Source organism: Cricetulus griseus, chromosome 2 (genome assembly GCF_003668045.3).
Source record: "Cricetulus griseus strain 17A/GY chromosome 2, alternate assembly CriGri-PICRH-1.0, whole genome shotgun sequence".
Taxonomy (NCBI): Eukaryota; Metazoa; Chordata; class Mammalia; order Rodentia; family Cricetidae; genus Cricetulus; species Cricetulus griseus.
In genome coordinates, this window is record NC_048595.1 from 244,408,026 (window position 1) to 244,425,875 (window position 17,850).

The 17,850-nt window shown below is 39.7% G+C and overlaps 1 protein-coding gene and 1 long non-coding RNA gene across 9 annotated transcripts in view; both read right to left on the reverse strand.

The window, feature by feature from the left end:
• The window catches only part of Akap7 (A-kinase anchoring protein 7), a 120,349-nt gene that overhangs the window by 71,629 nt on the left and 30,870 nt on the right, over positions 1-17,850 (reverse strand). The window lies entirely within an intron of this gene.
• LOC118238353 lies at positions 6,149-16,880 on the reverse strand. The gene is made up of 3 exons (XR_004768419.1): positions 14,664-16,880; positions 9,204-9,332; positions 6,149-7,455 (listed from the first exon to the last, which is right to left on the reverse strand). It is a non-coding gene; the product is annotated as an uncharacterized LOC118238353 (long non-coding RNA).

Consider the following 17,850-nt stretch of genomic DNA (forward strand, 5'->3'; position numbering starts at 1 on the left):
TTTTAAATTTACTGGTTTTAGTTACATCTGATTTTGACATAACTTCTCTCATAACTCTCTAGGCCTAAAATCTTTGATGATATTTATTCACAATATTCTTAAATATCTATCACACAGCACATTTAATTTTCATGTTTTCTCTCTTCAGTACATTGTCTAGGTACATAGAAACGGGGAAAGGGATGTCTTCTTTCTGAGGGGTATTGATTTTGTTTCTAATAACAGCATAATCTATTGCTTAGCCTAAGTATTGGGTAGTGATTATACATACATCACCTTTGAGATAAAAGTTTCCACTAGTGTGATGATTACATGTCATTTGTCATCACTGTTAACTTTTATTTTGAAGGGGAGCTCATGAAAAATTAAAGAGGCTGTCAATTCTTCCAAAGTAACAGAAATTCCTTCAAGCACTAAATTTAAAATCATACAACAAATGCATCAGGCATCCTTCAAACGTCAACTCTGTATGCTTCCTAAATAATATAATTTATCTCAGAGGTAAAGGCGAAAAGAGTTGCCTGAAGAACAATCATTTGGAATGTGTTTTAAGGGGCAGTAAGATACCTCTGAAGGCATTTGTGTCATGGTTGACAACTAGAGTTGAGTTCAAGCCCTGGGACCCACACGGTGGAAGGTGACAACAGACTCCTACAGTTTGTCCACTGCACACACACAAATACACACACGCACACATGCTCATGCAGTCAAATGTTTAAATACATTTTTAAAATATCAGAAGCTCTTGCTGATGATCATTAAAACAATTTAATAAACAGCACTTTGACGAACCTAACAAAACAGCATTCTCTTTTTTCTTTCAGATTTTTACTTATTTATCTTTATATGGATTTTATTAAAATTAATTCTTTTAAAATGTGGCAGCAATAAATTCATACTTAAAAATAAAGAAGTCACTGAATGTCATTTCATGGTAAACTATTAATGTGATTTTAATAGAATCCTGTATTTTGAATTACATACCATTTATTACAAACCACTTATTTCCCTTTCCCCTCTTTTACCATTTCCTAAGGCTGTGACAACACTGTAATTGGGACTTTAGGAATTAGGGTCCCTAATGGAAATACCATGCTAAGAATGAAAGTAGCCCACCCCAATAGTGCCAGCATCGGGAAAATGACTCTTCTGAGGTGGGGGAGAGCAGATCTCCCTGTAGTTCCCTGACTGTGACACTAAGACATGGCACACACGTCCTAGATTTTCTTTCACCTTTCCTATACTTCATAGCACTTCTATGAAGAGGCAGATCAGACAGATAAAGACTTTTTCTTGTGGTAATATATTGTTTATGACCTAATAAAGCTAGCCACAGCCATAGAAGCTGGGCAGTGGTGACATGTACCTTTAATCCCAGCAGTCAGGAGATAGATGGATCTCTGTGAGGTCAAGGCCACCCTGGGCTACATGAGAGTGAATCAGTCTAAAAGAAAAACAGAGCTCAGGCCTTTAATCCCGGCACTGGAGAGAATATAAGGAGCTCATTGCAGTCTCAGGAGCATTCTGAGATTTGGTGAGGAGCAGTGCAGTCTGGAGGTGCAATCTGAGGTTTGGTGGATCTCCCCTTTGGTCTAAGCATTGATAGAGGTGAGAACTCCCTAGTGACTTGGCTGCTTTGCTTCTCTGATCTTCAGCTTGAACCCCAATATTTGTCTTTGGGTTTATATTATTCATGTTAAATTTTCTCTCCACAATTTTGTGCAAAACTGTAAATATACTCATTTTTATACACATATATTTAAGTATGTGCATATATGTGTAGGTATACATATTACATAGTATCTCTTCCTCTTAATAATATAAGCCTGTTTGGGAGCTCAAAAAACAGCCAACGGTCTAACTTTAAAAAAAAGTCACAACAAAGCACATAGGGCATTATCTGATGGAGCTCCCAGTTGGAGAACAACTATTTCAGAGGAATAAAGTTTACAGGGAACAAAGTTTTTAATTTATTTATGTCAGAATATAAAATAATGTCTTCATTGTGACATTTTCATCTTCATTACTTACATTATTGTACTCTGCTCTTATTTTCCACCATGAAGAAAGTATGTTGCTAGAGGAGGGCCTTAACAGTTTAAAGACCTGGCCCTTTCCGGTTGCCTCTCTCTGATACATATTTGTCATTGAATATGGAAATATTCAGCTTTCTGCTTCAGCCACCATGGCACCTTGCCATGAAGGATTCTTAGCCCTCCAGAGCCATATGTCCAAATAAACCCTGTCCTCTTCCAGAAGACCGAGGTCGTATTACCAGCATCCACACAGAAGCCAACAACCATCTATGACTCCCAGTTTGAGGGGATCTGATGCCCTCTTCTGGCCTCTGCAGGCACCAGACACACACATGCTACACAGGCATACATGCAGGCAAAACACCCACACACATTAAAATGTTTTGTTTGGTTGGGTCTTTGTTTGTTTGATTTTGTTTTTCATGACAGGATTTCTCTGTGTAGCCCTTGATGTCCTGGAACTCATTCTGTAGACAAGGCTGACCTGGAACTCACAGAGATCCACCTGCCTCTTTTTTTGTTATTGTTTTCGTTATTGTTTTGGGGAGGTTTATTTTGGTTTCTTGGGTGTTTCTTTTTGTAGCTTTGGAGCCTGTCCTGGAACTAGCTCTTGTAGATCAAGCTGGTCTTGAACTCACAGAGATCCATCTGCCTCTGCTTCCCAAGTGCTGGGATTAAAGGCATGTACCACCACTGCCTAGCTAAAAATAAAATCACTTTTAATGTTACATTTTTAAAAAGTAGAGCTTGTAATTTGCATAAAGGAACTGTGTTTGATTTGTGAGTTCTAAAACAGCCGTCATCTCTTGTAGTAACAACCCTATACAGACATCTTTCTGATGCACTGTAAAGGCTGCTTCAACTCAAAGATTATTTCATCTAGGCAAAGTGGCACATGCAATCCTACCACTTAGGATGCTGAAGCAGAAGGAACTGAATGTCAAGTCAGCTTGAGCTATACGGCAAGACCCTCTCTATATATATCTCTTTAAAAAAAAAAAGACTATTCCAAATAGAACTGGCAACTACAGCTTTCTTAGCGTGTCAATCAGATCTGTTTGTGTGACTGATGCCAGTGGTCTGCTGCTGTCTCCCTGCACAGTGCTTTTAGAGTTTCTCCTTCTGAAGTACTGGGAATTGAACCAGAGCTCTGTGCATGCCAGGCTAGTGCTCTGTGACAGAGCTACACCCTGAGCCCTAGATTTTCAAAAATGCCATCCTTAACGTGTTTTTGCAGAAAAACTTTATAAGATGTGAAGGCAAAACCTCATGCTTTTCACACCATTTATCATGAACATGCAGGTCTCGTGTCTATAAACAACATCCATGACGTGTCTGAAGTAAAGACGTGAGTACACATGGATACTGACTGGCCAACACCGAAGCTCTCACTAAGTACACAGCTGTAGTTCTTGCCATTTGCTCTTGTTGTTCCACTGGCAATAGATCCTGAGGGCGTGTGTCCTTACGTTTCCTTTTCCTGGTGCATACTTGCTATTTGCCATCTTTGTATATAGTTTTGCATCAAGTCTAAATCTTTTTCTTTAGACTAAAAGGGGAAATGTAGTGAGAGATCTTACTAGGTACCAGTGGTGCTGACCATGCCTGTTTGGGTGTGGGTGTGGTCACAGGTTCATAATGAGCAGGTGAGATTTAAGTCTAGGGGGGAAAGCAGACTCTCTTGCTGCATTCTGGTTGGGTCTCAGAGGGCTGCTAAGATTGGATGCTCAAAGCGCTGACCCTGGGTTATCAGTTTCTCATGTAAGTGATTTCTCCCCAATAAAATTAACCTGCTTCATCCCGAACCAGTGCATTGTAAATTTACTACCACAAACAGTCTTAGTATAAGCAGTCTAAGAGTTCAAAATTAAGAGAAAAACATTATCAAAATTTCTCCTTTTTGTGCTGCTTGGTGTTTCTGTCTTGTGCTGTAATTTCTGTTTGGTATGGCTATTTGGTTTTGAGGGTCTCACAGCCCAGACTGGCCTCAGATTCACTAAATAGTCAAGGATGGCTTTGAACTTCTGATCTTCCTGCCACTACCTTCCATATCCTAGGAGTACAGTGTGCACCACAATACCCACCCTATTAGAATTCTGAAATGAAGAAATCTAATTTATCTTTCTTGTCCTTATCCCTAAAGTAAGTGGGGGAAAGTAACAAATGATTTGTTTAAATAATGATAATATCTATATGGTTTCTGATTTTTAGGATAATATCATCTTAAAACTCCAAGAATTACACTTTGAGGTAACTAAAGATCTAAATGTGTTACAAAAGTTCTACCCCATTCCATGGAGTTCATAAATAGTAATAGGGAAGGTGTGTGTGTGATTGAGTTGCCCATAACTAATAAGTCACTTATAGCAATCTCTGAGTTCAAACTTCAATATAAACCCACAGCCAGTTGTTTTTTAAAAAAAAATTGCTTTATCTCTCTCTCTCTCTCTCTCTCTCTCTCTCTGTCTCTCTCTCTCTCTCTCTGTGTGTGGTGTGTGTGTGTGTGTTGTGGTGTGTGTGTGTGTGTGTGTGTGTGTGTGTGTGTGTGTGTGTGTGTGTGTGTGTGTGTGTGTGTGTGGTGTGTGTGTGTGTGTGTGTGTGTGTGTGTGTGGTGTGTGTGTGTGTGGTGTGTGTGTGTGTGTGGTGTGTGTGGTGTGTGTGTGTGTGTGTGTAAATGCTGGAAGAGAACATCAGATCCCCTGGAGGTGGTATCATATGTGGTTATGAACCACACAATGTGATGTGGGAACCAAACTCAGGTCCTTTGCAAACACTAAGGCATCTCTCCAGCCCAGACTAGGCCTTAATGTTTAAAAATATCGCTGCTCTTAATAAGCTTACAAAAGAACTCTATTTAAAGAACAAAGTTAGAGCTTACTTAGGCATCTGTCTCTTAGGCATAAGGTTTTTTGAATGAAGTGCAAATTATAATTCAGACTAAATAGCTACTATTATTTTTAGAGTATATGTCTTATTAATATAACTTTATAAAATGTTTAAGATCGTAACATTCCTAATATAACGCTGTCTAATTACTGTCTTAATGTACTCTAAAAATAGCTAACACTGGGTTTCTAAGTTACTGAACACTACATATACACACATAGTTATAATAATTTTAAATAGCATGAGTCATGTCTCTGTAAACCAGTAATCTTGCTTTATTCATTTCAAAATGATTTTAAAATTATAATTTAAGATTTATAAGAATAACTATTCTAAAGAAATTTTCTCAACTCTATCATTTGTAAGTACTGAAAGCTAACTTATATTACAAAAAATATTTAAAATGTAGTTGTTTCCATGTGTGTTTTTAATACATTTTTGTACAAAGTTACATATGTCTATACAATATGTATGGATCATATCCATCCACCACCTACTCTCTCCAATTTTCCCTCATACTTCCAGTTCCCTCCCTCCAAACTTCATGTCTTTTTAAATTTTTTTGTTATATGTGTGCTCTTAATGAATAAACAGTAATTCTTCCATTCTGTACTTAGAGTCTACAGCCCTGTGCCATATGCCATATGTCATCAGTTTAAACACAACAATAGCAGTTGCAGCTTAATTATGTAATTCCTGATATTCGGTAAGGTTAAATTCTAGGGGAAGATTAGACTTAGAACTTTTTAAATAATCCCTACCATGTTTCTACTTGTTTTTATAATTTGTTAACTGTAAAATGTGAGCTTTCTTCCTGGATAGAATTCCAACAGTGGTTCTTAGATGAGATCTTCTGCTAGAACTATGCAGGTTTTACAGATATCCTGCTTTCAACGTTGTCACTATACACTGTCAAAATTATGCAAAAGCACATCTGCCCCAAGAATCTTGGTCGTGGTACTTGCCTTTAATCCCAGCACTCGGGAGGCAGAGGCAGGCTTATCTCTGTGTCCCAGGCAGTACTGGTCTACAGAGTGAGTTCCAAGACAGCCAGGACAACACGGAGAAACTCTGTCTCAAAAAGTAAACAAATAAAATAACAAAGTGTAGTAACACCAAAATGCTAATGATCATTTTAATAATGGATAATGGATTACAGGTTAATTTAGCCTAAGGTCCACTTTTTCTACAGAAAATTTTGAAAGAACATCTTTTGTTGCTGTAATTTGGCAAAAAAGAAATAAGGGAGTAGTGGTCTCTCTCTCTCTCTCTCTCTCTCTCTCTCTCTTCTCTCTCTCTCTCTCTCTCTCTTTTTTCTGCCTGCTTTTTCTTCCTATGTAGGAACAGACTGCCCACAGGGACCACACTAAACCTCACAAGGAACTGATGATCAATGACTGTAAAGAACAAAGTTCACCCAGGGCTAGGGAGAAGGTTCCGTGAGTAAAAACTTGCTCAGCAAACGTGAAGACCAGAGTGTCAATGCCCAGCATCGCACAGAGGGCAAGCATGGCTGTGAACACCTGCAACCCCCACATCAACAGGAGACAGGCAGATCGCAAGAGCTCACTGGCCAGCCAGCCTCACTGAAAGGGTAAGCTTCTGGTTCAGTGGGACCTTGTGTCAAGGCAATAAGGCAGAGAGTGACAGATGAGTGGCAATTACAAAATTATTATAACTGTGTACACAAAGAGCTCAGTAACTCAGGAACCAGATTTACTTATTTGTAGAATATGGTAAGGCAACATAATACTATTTAGGATCACCAGGACCATAATATTTTTATGAAAGTTGGCTCAATGAAATCTTATATTCTAAAAATAGGATCTCATTTAATCTGAGTTATAAGTTGAACTTTACTAAAAATAATCTAAAAAACAGGCAGATAGATGCTTCATAAGTTTTAATTTTCTTAAAATTTAATTTCACTAACAGCCTGCTCTGGCCTCTGCATGCTCCAACACGGCATGTGTACTCACACTCACATGCAATGCGCGCGCACGCGCGCGCGCGCACACACACACCAGTTCATTCGGAGACAGGAAGATTATCAAGATGGCCTACCTACCAAAAGTAGTGACTAAATGGTCCTAGAAGGGCAGTTATTAGCATGTTCCCAATCCTTCACTAGGGGTGCCATCAAACAGGGTCCCAGGAATTTACATTCCACGGAGAGTGTCTCTTTCAGTCAAAAGCATAAAGTTACTGTTTTTACTTTCATGCTTCCAGTGCTGGTGATAGGATCCACACATTAATCAGGAACAGACAGATAGCCAGATGGCAGAGCTCCTCAAATTCCTCAAGACTGAGGAATGCCCCCAAAATAAGGAGAAATTATAAGAGGCGCACTAAGACTGAGTATCCATGGGAACAGCATGCTGGAAGTAAAAACGGCCTATTCAAAACACCCTGCTTCACTCTCAGGACACTCACCTCTCTCCCTGTTTTGAGGCGTAACTGGGACCTACGCCAAATTTACACATGCATAAAATTCCCCCGCCTTTGTCTCATCTTCTCTCTAGTTGTCACATAGCTGTGGGCAAGACAGAGGCTGATTAAAATTTTTCTCTCACCAGTTTTGGCCAAACTGTAGATAAATTTATTTTTTCATTTTTATAAATATGATAATACCTTTTTCTCTTTACTTGGTGCCATTCAGACCCAGAATCAATAACTACAAACATTATCTAAACCAGACTCACAAACATGTGAGTAATGTAAATGTAAACTAGGTGGCCTATACCATACTCTGTTTTACTATGTGGTTAAGAAAAGAATGGTAATTAAGGTTATGTTTTTTTTAAAAAACTGATCTGTGATGCAGTAATATGTCTTACAACTCTGGGCAATTTCTTTCTATGGTTTTCAGATGGAAGATTCTAATATCACTGTAAGTTACTATACAATTATGTGACATATAATATGAAAAAATAAATAAAATTTTAGAATCACTCTTCAGTCACCTAAAATGTCCAACAAATAAAAGCGCCTTTTGCCATTCCCAATGTTAACTATTTTAAGGAGACCTGTTTCTACTGCCTAAACCTGATTCATTTTTAGGCAGTTTGCACAAAAGATTTGAGCTGTATTTCAAAATAAAGGCTGACATAATGTTGAGACCAACTTCAATTTTAAAAACTTTATAATTCTCATTTAGGATAGATATTTCCAATTGATTACTATGTAAAACTGTCAAACAATAGTTTAAAACATTCCATTCCTAAAAAGCAAGTCTTCAACATCAGAGCTTCCTGTATTGAATGACATTCTGTCTGCCACAGGCAAGCACAAAGAAACTGTCGGGTTGCACACTCTAAAACCAGCCCAGGTGTGCTGTTGTGTTCTTGTACACACCCAACTCTGACCTTAGAAACTATAATAAATTCTCTCTCTGTCCTTGTGTTGGCCACTTTTCCATGCTGTGCTAAATGATCTGACAAAAGCAACAGGAGCCAAAGGGCTGATTTTGGCTCCCGGCTCTGATTGGCTCTAAAGCTCACTCTGGACCATTGAGCTCAGACAGTTTGTGTTCTACTAGAGAAGCAAGCAGTAGTCACAGTATGTGCTGAGAAACAAAAAGCCTCACTGAGTGAGAGGAAAGGCCAAGGTGAGAGTAGAAAGGGGAGGTGGAGACAATAAAGTCAGATGCCATGAAATGCCAATGAGAAAAGGCATCTGGGAGGTCAAGGCAAGAACAAAATGACAGAGTACTGTTGGGACAATCTTTTTGTACTCTGTGATGATGTGTCTCTGTTTCCCTCACCTGCCTAAGGCATCTTCTGATTGGTTTAATGAAAAGGTGAACAGCCAATAGCTAGACAGGAGAGGATAGGCAGGACTTCCGGGAAGAGACAGGAACTCTGAAAAAGACTCTCAGGTGGAGATTCACCAACCAGAGGTGGAGAAAATGCCTATGGCACTGAAGAGAGACTACATGAGCCCTGTGGAAGAACATACATTAATGTAAATTTTAAAGAGCTAGCTGGGAACAAGCCTAAGCTAAGGCCAAGCTTTCACAATTAATAAAAAGTCTCCAGGTTGTTATTTAGGAGCTGGTGGTCCAAAGAAAGCTGCTACAAAGTATCAGGAGCCTAGGGTGACATCTCTTGGCCTTGGTTATGATGGATTTGGTGAAATGAGCAGGATACCCACCAACAGAAACCACAATTTCAGATAAAAAGATGGCTTTCAGCTAAGCCAAGAAGGTAGAGGGGTATCCTCAGAACATGTCTGGGGATCCCAGCACCTAATTTACAAACTAACAGATTACCATACAATTACCCGGCACAGAATCCGGAGTCAAACCGCCTGGATTTGGATGATGGCTCTGCCGCTCCCCAGCAAGTCACTTAGCCTCATTTTCTCTATCGGGTAACAGAGGGCCACGATGAGTCCCACCTCACAGCTGTGCTGTAACCACATGAATTCATCCTCGTCAGAGGGGCTGGAGAACGGCTCTGCGGTTAAGAGCTCTTGATGCTCTTGCAGAGGGCCCAGGTGCAGTTCCCATCACCCACATCCGGAGCTCAACTCCAGACAGCGGATGCAGTGCCCTCTTCTGGCTGCCATAGTTCCATGCACATACGGTACACATAACATACACTCAAAGCACACATACCTACAACACAAAGTAAAATGCAATGGATCTTCTAAAAATAATTGTAAAATGATTTTAAAAATAAAACCAGCCACAAAGCAAGTTCATTTATATGTCTGACTGAAGATGAAGTAAATGGAAGCGGGGACAGGGGAAGAGTTAAGAGAGAAAGGAAGAAGGAAAGGGAGCATGGAGGATGATGCACGCAAACAGGCAGAAATGAGACAGGGCGCGCAGACAGCCTGGTCTCTGGTGCAGGGAGGAAGTGTGGCAAAGTCGTTCTGACATGTCCACAGAGAGCCTAACCCAGGCCACAGGGCAAAGGGTCAGCAAGCCCATGAGACAGTAGCAAACTGTATTTGGAAGTCCAGTTCTTCACACAGGAACACAGCAGCCTGGGTATGCTGGGAATGGAACAAATTCCTTACAAGGATAGAAATAGTTTGTCCTCTCCATCTAGAGGGAAAATGACAGTCAAAATAAGAGAAAGCATAATGCTCAAATGAGCATTCTAAAGCCTTTCATTTTCTCTTTTATGACAAAAAATGTACTTGGAATCATTTATCATGCTAACTAAGGGCACTTCCCTCATTTTATACAAAAATATGCAAAGACCATTATAATTCCAACAGGCTAGAGTTTTAGCAATCTCTCAATCTAACAACCTTCTTAACAAAATTGCATTTAGCTTACAAAAATGAACAAAATTCTATATCCATTTCTATGCAAAAAGCTTTTCAGAGCAATTTCATCATTGGAAATGTAAAGAAATGTCATATAAATTCAGTTTTCTGTATCTTCATAATCCCTAAGGCTACAGGATCCTGCTAGGAAAGAAACCCCTGCTGTTTTACTCTAGGAAACAAGATCAAGGCCAGAAAATGTGACGCAGAGCCTGTGGGGTCAAGTAACTGACATCTGTCCAAGAGCTCCCCACAACCCAAGGGTCTGAGAACACAAAGATGGGCTCGGCCTCTTCATCACAAAACAACTACTTGGGTCAGAAGAGCTCGAAGGATGAGTAGCAGCATATCTGCATGGGTAATGCAAAGTCGTGGAGGACACAGGGACATGGGGCCATCATTTACTTTGTTATATTGAGGGCTCAGAATTCTGAAACAAAAGACCAAGTAATGAGAAAAGCACACAGTTTTAATTAGTAGAAGTTTTATGTGACTTGGGACTCTTCATAAGAAATTGAGGACCACACTCTTTCTAACACCCCCCAGAAGCAGGTGAACTTCTCTGGGGTTGTTTGATTTTCCATGTATTTTATGTATACAGTGTTCTGCCCGCATGACAGAAGATGGCAGAGGATCCCATTATAGATGGTTGTGAGCCATGGAGTTGCTGGGAATTGAACTCAGGACATCTGGAAGAACAGTGAGTGTTCTTAACCATTGAGTCATCTCTCCAGCCCCCAACCTGTTTATCCTTCAAGGTGGGTTTAATTTAAGTGGATAGTTATTGAGTAGTACAATTAGATGGGAAGTGTGACTGGTGGTATCAGGCTGGAGAACTTAGCAAGGCGTCTGGATCCCCATGCCTTCAGAGAAAAGGACAGTCCTTCCTTCCAGGTATAAGGAAGGCACCCTCTCAAAAGTAAGCCAGGCAACCTGCTTCCAGAGATGGTTAGAAAATTCTCCCTAAGTTCATAATCTTCTTCAGAAAGTAGGAAGGGTAGGAGGTCAAAGAATGACCTTCCAGGTTTTCAAATTCAGTCCTTAGTTTAAAATGCTTTTGGAGATGGAGAGATTGCTCAGTGGTTAAAAGCACTGGCTGCTTTTGCAGAGGACCCAGGTACAGTTCTCAGCACCCACGTGGTAGCTCACAACCATATGTAACTCCCGTTCCATGGGATTTGATGCTTTCTTCTGACCTCCATAAACACCAGGCATACACACGGTGCAGAGACATACATGCAGGCAAAACAGCCATGCACATAAAATAAAAATGAGTTAATCATTAAAATAAATAAACAATATCTTAAGGTATGGACTGGAGAGATGGCCCAGTGTACAAAGAGCATGCCCTACAAGAATGAGGACCTGGGTTCAGATCCCCAGCACCCATGTAAAAAGGCAGCCATGGTAGCACACAGATGCAACCCTAGCACTGGCTGGGTAGAGAAAGGTAGATCCCTGGAATGCTTACTGGCCAACCAGCCAAGCCAAATCAATGAGCTCAAAAAAAAAAAAAAAAAAAGTGAAGAATGATTAAACAAGACACAAAGACATGGAACTCTCACCTCCATACATGTTACCTTCCACATGTACACACACACACACACACACAACACACACACACACACACACAGAGAGAGAGAGAGAGAGAGAGAGAGAGAGAGAGAGAGAGAGAGAGAGAGAAATTTAAGGCATGATATCCTAAATCCCATCAATGGATGAAGCTCATTAATTTAGACTCTATATTTAAATGCACTTAAGACTTTTCTCCAATTTTATAAACTAAAATTTCTCAATTACTTCTTTTCTGGAAAAGGTCCCATTGTGTTGTCCCAGGCTTCTAACTCATGCCCTTCAGCCACACCCTCCCTAATGCTGGAATCAGGCTTGCATCCAGCTTTTTAATATTCTTTATTCTGATCATTTTCAGTAATAAGTTCAAATAGTAGCATCTAAAGTCATTTCCTCTTTGTAATAACTATGTAATACTTTAATAATTTCACTTAAGAACCAAAACTTCTCTCAGTTAAAATTAGTAAATCACACTATTTCCACCCTTTACAAATTCTTCTGCTTTCTATTAAGTCTAGCTCCATTGTTCTGAACAAACAAAATTTTAATCTTCCTGTGTAGGCACATACTCACACATACTCACACACATACACACACACACACAGAGAGAGAAAGAGAGAGAGAGAGAGAGAGACAGAGACAGAGACAGAGACAGAGAGACAGAGAGTTTATAACAAAGCTTTTTAAATGACAATCCTGATAGATGAAACATATTCTTTTGAAAGTTAGAATATACCATTTGGAGAAATAGGATATAATACAAAAACAAAATATTAAATTATTGCACTGATACCATTAGATAGCTAGTCAGCTATTTGAAGGCTTAGAGGACATAAAGGGGCAAATCCTTGTCTCATAATCAACAACCTGTAAAAACAAAGACTAGAACTCCAGGACTCCATTAATGTAGGAGGAATGAGACCTGAGTCACAGCTCTGGCACTGGGAGGAAGTATGACATCCTGAACTGCCCCGAAGGTCATGGATAACTATCTAAAGCTGGTTTCATGAGCCCTAACCCTTACAAGGTCACTATCTGGCAGATTATCTGATAAAAAGCAAGGATGTACCATTGACTCTACCTAACAGGGTCAATCACCTAGACAGGAAAATCATCCAGGAAGCTGGCTGGTGTGGAGACCTAGAAACCTGCCTAACATGCAGACAGGATAGTGGTCCCTTTGGCCACTGCCCACTCTCATCTTCAGAATAACAAGCCTACCTGTGTGTCTTCCTTGGCTTCTTTCAAAAAGATAATGGAACTGGAGGGAGACCAGAGAGAGAGATCCTGGTGATGACGCGGTTGGATTTACATAATCTGATCTGAAAGAATTCCTTTAAAACTAAATCTAGAGACTAGGGCTGGAACTCAGTGACAGAACATACATGAAGACTAGCCATGGCCTTGCATTCCATCCCCAATATCAAAAAATAATCCAATACATATAAAAAATAAAATACTGAAAAAAGTCTATTATTCTGACTACATGAACTAAACTCCAGTGCCTGGTGTTCTCAGTGCACTGTGTAATCCTTAATGACTGGCATGTGGCACACATATATAATGTCAGAGTTGGGAAACTAAGACAGGAGGATTGCTTCAAATTCAAGATCAGCCTGGGAGACAGTGTCAAGCCAGTAGGGGATATAGAACAAACTCTTTTCCCAAAACAACCATATAAATAAATAAAATCTGCTGCTTCAGTGTGTAGATAAATTAAAATCTTCCATGACTATTAAAATATCTACATTTTTTGTAAGTATACATGAAAACTATAAACAAAAAAGTACAATACTCACATAACAAGTTAAAAGTTAAGTTTACCAAGCAGTGATATTTTCCTTCTATTTTTTGTAATGTTTTGCTGAAATTTTAGGAATATAAATACTTTGAAGCAGTAGTCCCTAATGCATTTGGAAGAAAGAAAGGCATTACAAGGGCAGCGGCCTTTGCTAGAATGACAAATGGACATCCATCGGTTCCTGTTCCCATTAAAGCTGGTGAGAGTTCACATTCTTCACCACACAATGGCGCTTTCATCAATGCTGGAAAACATTTTTGTGAGATTTGCAGAGAATGGATGGAATTCTTAATGTTGCAAGCACCCATTGAGTTATTTAAAAGGACAATGACTGAATGACTAATTAGAAATGTTTCAGTGATATTTATATTACAAAAGAAAAGATTTAAGTCTAGCATTTTCCCTGGAGTAGAAAAGCTACATTAAGTTTGTTGACTGTGGGCATCGATTCTGGAATGATCTGTCCTCAAAACTCTGAGAGCTGCCTTCCCTTTGGCCAACTAATGCTTTTGACATCCTACTTGGCTTCTAAGTGTCATTGTTAGAATGGTTGCTTGTACATACCCTACCCCGAACAGGAGTTAAGATGACTCCAAAGAACATACAGCATGATAAATGATCATTAAATAAGAAAAATGAGACAAAGGAAGGCTAAAACAAGGAAGACAGACAAAGTGTCCTGTAGTCAAAATTAAAATAAGCTAAAACCTAAGCCTCTGACAGCAAAAGCCTTTCTATCTCAGGAAGCACAAGCTAAGCACCCAATGTCATCACCTCAAAGACAATTTACTGGGTCAGAGAGATGGCTCAGTGGTTAAAATAGCTATTCTTCTGGAGGACCAGGGTTCAATTCTCAGCACCTACACGGCAGCTTACAATGGTCTAGATTTCCAATTGCAGGGGATCCGACACCCTCACACAGACATACATGCATGCAAAACACCAATGCATATGAAACAAGAATTTAAAAAAAAAAAGAAGCCCATTCTTTAAAAAAAAATGTTAAAAAAAAAAAAACCACACAGTTCTGATAGAGAGTATTTGACTAGCACACACAAAGCTCTGGGTTCAATTTGAACTCTCATTACCTAGGCATGGAGGGGCGTGTAGAAGCAGGACGGTAAGAAGCTCAAGGTCATTCTCTGCTACACAGTAAGTATGAGGCCAGCCTGGGCTAAAGGAGACTTTGTCTTAAAGGAAGAATATATTTAAAAAAGAATAAACTTTTCCAGTCAGCTTTTTGGTTGTTTAACTTTTACTTTTAAATACATAAACAAACTTTCTATAAAGCATGTACTTATAAAGTCTTAAAAAAGAGGCAAAACATTTGAGAGCAACTTTACCACATCACTTCTTCAGAGACATAGTTTTATGTAAGTAAGTATGCAGTTTGCTGAAGGTCTGGCTTAGTCTAGAAATGTATTTCTCATGGAGTGGAAGAGATGTTCTTGAAACAAAGGAAAAAATGAGAAAAGCATCTGATAAATGCACCTAGCAAAGATATACTTAAAATATTCTCTCCTAGCAAAGATAGTAAAATACTCTCTCCACAAAAGGCTTGCATATCCTTGGGTAGGTTGTTCACATTCTTAGGATTTTGTTGCCATTATAAATGATGACTCATTAGAAAATTAGATAATTCAATGTATCTGCTTTGATTTTTTACATTTACTTACATGTGTGCATGCACACACACATGAGCAAATGCAGTGACTATATTGAAGTCAGAGGACAACTTGCAGGAGTTGCTTCTCTCCTACCACATGAGCCAAGAGGATCCATTCAGTCAGGCGTGGTAACAGGTGCCTTTTCCCACCAGGCCATCGACTGTCCTCAATTATCTACCATATTTTTATACTGATTCTAGTAACCTTACTGAACTCTACAATGAGCTTTGATCATTTTTGTCTTTGAATTCCTATCACTGGCTCCTCTTTGTGAACGTAAAGGAATAAGATTCCAATAGCCTCTGTTAAAAACAACTCCCCTGAATTCTCAAAATTCAATATAGTGTTCTCTGGCCATCACTAACCCTTACAGCTGTCTCACTTGGAGGCTTCTAGTAACACAATCTTCAGCTCTATTGCCCCATTCTTCAATATCAATCCATCCCACTTTACCTCACACTCTAATAGAAATTAGATAACACAGCGTCAGACACTGTCCACACTCTTTTGCCAGTGTCCATGCTCTCTTGTCCCTTTAATACATCTGCCTCTGCATGTAAAGGTCAAGCAAACATTAAGTTAGCTTCCTCTCACCATTTCATGCAGAGAATAATACCCAAGAAAATAAGAAATTGTGAGTCTCTGGAATGTCACCCTAAACACACTTGCAATGATCTGCCATCCCATCACCCACTGCCTCATAAAATAGTCCTCTTTACTTCCTTAACCACTGGTCTAAAACTTCACCATTTTCCTATTATCTTTTCACTTTCTTTGTTCCCTTATTATATGATTATTTATTTATTTATTTATTTATTTATTTCTGCCGATACTCCTAGGTTTGTAATTTGAACACCAATAAAACTGAAGTACAGGCCAAGGGGGCAGCTTAGGCAGGAAAGGCACTTGCTGTACAAGCCTGGCAGCCTGGGTTCAATTCCCTGAGCCCATATAAAAGTGAAAGGAGAAAACCAACTCCACAAAGCTGCCCTTTGACCTCCACACATACGGTATGGCACATGCAATCCCACACACAGACACAGACAGATAGACAGACACACATGCTCCCACATACAGAAAATATCAATAAATACATTTAAAGATAAAAACTGAACTACTTGAGAGTCCCCAAATATGTCTTGATTTCCTTGCACATTCTCTTCCTCTAACTTCCTCCTCCATTTTGCTTACCCAGAATGCCTTTTGAGTTCCTTCCAATCTCAGCTCCATGCTGTCTCCTGTGAAAACTTCCTCAACATAAACTTCTCCTGCATGCCTTCAGGACACTGCACCCAGCTCTAGGTACAGGTACACACCCACTCATCCATTTGTTCCTGCAAACGACTGCTTCACAGAAGATGGGGAATTTCATTTCAGTTTACTATCCCAAGCACTTATCCAGTAGCTGATCGAAGCAGAAACAGGCACCCACAGCTAAACATTGAACCATATTCCTGGACTCCAGTTGCGGAGAAGGAGGAGGGATGAGCAAAGGAGCCAGGACAGTGCTGGAGAAACCAACAGCACCAGCTGATCTGACCTAGCGAGAGCACACGGACCCCAGTCGTAAAGCTGGGGAACCAGCATTGGACCAAACCAAGTCCTCTGAATGTGAGTGCCAGCTAGGATGCCAGAGCAGTCTACAGGACCTCTAACAGTGGAGCCAGTGTTTATCTGTAGAGCACAAATGGACTTTGGGAGCCCATTCTCTATGGAGAGATACTACTGCACCCCAAATACAGGAAGGAGAGCCTAGGCCCTCCCACAAATGATGTGACAGACTTTGATGATCCCCGTGGAGGGCCTCACTATCCCTGGGGAGGGGGTGAAGAATGGGTTGGGGGGTTGGTGGGGAGCAACGGAGAATGGGAGGATGGGAAGGCAAGGGAATGGGGGGATGGATATGTAAATAAGAGTGCTTCTAAAATAAAATAAATTAAAAACATACTGCAAAATGATAAAGTCTGATTTGAAAGACAAAAGAAAAAAAACAGTAAACCAAGCACAGCAAGCATAGACCAAACACTGATAGTGCGTTTGGACCAAGAATGAGTGATCCTAAAATACAATGGCACAAGATAACACTACAAACATTGCTTATAGTTTGTAGGCTAACACCAACATATTATCTCTAAATCAAACTCAAAATTTACCCACCCATTCAATTCCCACTTTATTACAATTCAGTGTATCTGCTATAAATGGCATCCAATAAATGTGAGGCCTTCACCACTCAGGAGTAGACATTCTCTTCAGCAAATAATAGCCAAAAAGGGAGGAGTGACCTATATAAATAAAAATGGGACAGATCCATTGACTGGCTTCTGTAATAGAGATGACAATTCCTACAAGCCTTTGAATAGGAACATGGTGATTGACATTCATTTGTTCAGTATTTATCAAGTGCCAATTATATGTCAAATCTCATGAAAAGCAAAGGGACCCTTTGGACTTACAGGTCATACTTGAATCCAGTCTAGTATCTTCTAGAGAAAGCTCCAGAATTAACAGTGTCTTCAAGAGAACTTACCACACTTTTAGCCACTACTTAAACAACCAACACCAAAGCAGTTCATGTGCAAAATGAGGTTATACTGGCTTTCCAAAT